The sequence below is a fragment of the Penaeus monodon genome, chromosome 1, assembly GCF_015228065.2.
Source record: "Penaeus monodon isolate SGIC_2016 chromosome 1, NSTDA_Pmon_1, whole genome shotgun sequence".
Lineage (NCBI taxonomy): Eukaryota > Metazoa > Arthropoda > Malacostraca > Decapoda > Penaeidae > Penaeus > Penaeus monodon.
In genome coordinates this window covers 9,015,628-9,018,127 of record NC_051386.1, presented here as the reverse complement: position 1 = coordinate 9,018,127, position 2,500 = coordinate 9,015,628, and the positions used below count along the sequence as shown (strand labels likewise).

At 46.8% G+C, this 2,500-nt stretch overlaps 1 protein-coding gene across 1 annotated transcript in view; it reads left to right on the top strand.

Annotated features, from left to right (window-relative positions):
- LOC119587901 (adenosylhomocysteinase-like 1) overlaps nt 1–2,500 on the top strand; it is a gene marked incomplete in the record, with an annotated part of 109,868 nt that overhangs the window by 75,559 nt on the left and 31,809 nt on the right.

The window sequence follows — 2,500 nt, the reverse complement described above, 5'->3', positions numbered from 1 at the left end:
CATGCATTATGCTGTAATTAATGTTTTTTCCCCCTAGAAGGTGGACTTTTTATTTTTTATTATTATTATTGTTTGTTTTTTTGCCTCGAGTGAGTATTTATAGAATATGCGTGTGTGCCTCGAGTGGACGAAGCCTTTCTGTACGAGGCAGATAAGCCTTTATCTGGTACGTGATGCAGCGGTTGATGTGCTCGCGCGCGTGTTGTTGTGAGTGCGCTGGAAAACCATCTCCTTTCGAGCTCTTCCGAGTGCCGCGGCTTTGAAAGGGTGCAATTAGGCCAAGACAATGCGCAGTTGTCAAGAATGAGGATGTGACGGAGACTTGCGTCGCTCTAAGACCGGGACACTTCCTGGCGAGAAGTTGGACGAGTTTGTAAAGCTCTTTCAGCAACTTTTCCCTCCCTAGATAAACTGGGAAGGCGATTTTTGCCATGTTTGGTGCGAGCCAGTGGCGACGCCGGGAAACTTTCCGTGGTCTTCTTCGCCCCCGTGTTTGTTCGTCGACTGATCCTTCCTTGAGGACAGGCCGTGGGCGGGAGGCAGAGGACGCCGTTTATTTGTTCCCACGCTGTCACGAGGCTTTCAGGCCCCTGGCAGAGCGTTGCAGACGACGCGGCGCTGCGGCTATTAGGAAAGTCGCGAGGACGCCTCCTTTCCAAATTAAGCCGTGACAGGTTGCGTCACTGCGTCAATCTCGCTCGCTCCCTTTCGGGCTCTCGCAGGTTCGTGTGTCACGCCCTAATCGTCTCTCGCTGGTCCGGTCTATCGCCTGCTTCCTGCCTTTCTCTCCTTCTCTCCTCTCTCGCTCTTTCACTCATCTCTCTCGTCTCTCGTCGGGCTTCTTCATCTCTGCTCTCTCGTCTCTCTTCTCTCTCTCTCTCTCTAGCATCGTCTCTTCTCTTCCTCTACTCTGCACTTCCTCAATCTCTTTTATCTTTCTCTTTTCCTTCCTTCTTATCTATTCTGTACGTTTTTTCCTTTTTCTCCTTCCCGACTTCTCTTCTTTTCCTCTTCTTTTTTTCTTCTTTCTTTTGCTGCTCTTACTTTTTCTTTTTTTTTCCCTTTCTTTTTCCCCTATTTCTTTTTCTTTTTCTTTTCTTTGCCTTTGGCTTTAGGTGCTGATGGCCTTCTTCCTTTCTTCTTTCCGTCACTTCTCTTTCCTTTCCTTTCCTCTTTCGCTCTTTGCTCTTCTTTTCTCTCTCTTTCTCTCTTCTCTTTCTCTTTCTCTTCCTCTTTCTCTTCTCTTTCTCTTCCTCTTCTCTCTTCCTTCTCTCTCTCTCTTTCTCTTTCTCTTTCTCTTTCTCTTTCTCTTTCTCTCTCTTTCTCTTCTCTTCCTCTCTCTTCCTCTCTCTCTCACACACACACACACACACACACACACACACCACACACACACACACACACACACACACACACACACACACACACACACACACACACACACACACACACACACACACACAGCGCGCGCGCGCATTTTCTTTCTCATTCTTCTCGCTGTAGAACATCTTAATTATTGGTAATGAGAAGGAAGGGCAAGGGTTCAACAGTGACGTCATCGGCCATCGTTTATCATACCGAAAATCAGGACCTTTTGCAAATATCCGCTATTGACCTTTTGATTTAAGGCCCAGGGATTAGCATCCACTGTCGGATGTTAATCTCTTTCATTTTAGCAAATCAGTTGAAGTCGTTCGAGTCTGTCAGTCATTCCCGTGGGTTCGATGGGCTGGGGCTCCCATGTCTGTTCGGTGACGAGTCGATGCGATGACCGAAAGAGCGAAGGCGACACCGAGTCCCATGGGCGGCAGCCAAGGGCGTCGAGAACCCCAGAGGCTGCCTACCAGGTGTTATTAGATTCCGCGGGGAGCAATGTATTCCATTAACTTTGCGGAGAAGTTAAGGTGAGTGAGCGTCCTCGAGGCAATGTTTACGTCGTGGGTGGCGAGATAAGAAGAGGAGGGACCGGAAAGGATGCCGGGAAGATGTAAGCAAGGTCTAAGGGTTGTGGAGTGCGGGCTGCTGCCTGTGCATGTGCGCGGAGGGTACGAGATCACGCCTCTTGTAGTCTCCCAATTTGCATGTTTAGCTTTTGTGCTTCTTAATTTCTGCTTCTTTCTTATGTTCCTTGCAATGCTGTGTGTATTTTTTTCTTTTACCTGTAGTAAGGTCCACGGTACCTTTATTTATGTGGTATGTATTTTAGAGCGATTTTTTCCATTGTGAATCCATTGTGTAGTCCTCCATTCGTGGAGTGGCTTGTAAGCGCGAGTCTGCGTTCGTATGAATGACTGATGTATGGAGGGTGTGTAGCCTCCGATATTATTTATAGGTTTTATTGGTTATCAAGGTAAGTGGCGCTTTTGATTTCTTCTAGATATAGTACTTCAAGGATAGCCGTATTCATGTTGGCAGATGTATAAAAGGTATGAATGAGAAGGAATATCTTCATCATACAGCTCTTGTATTGCGAAGGTATTCATTCTCATTCATATTTTAT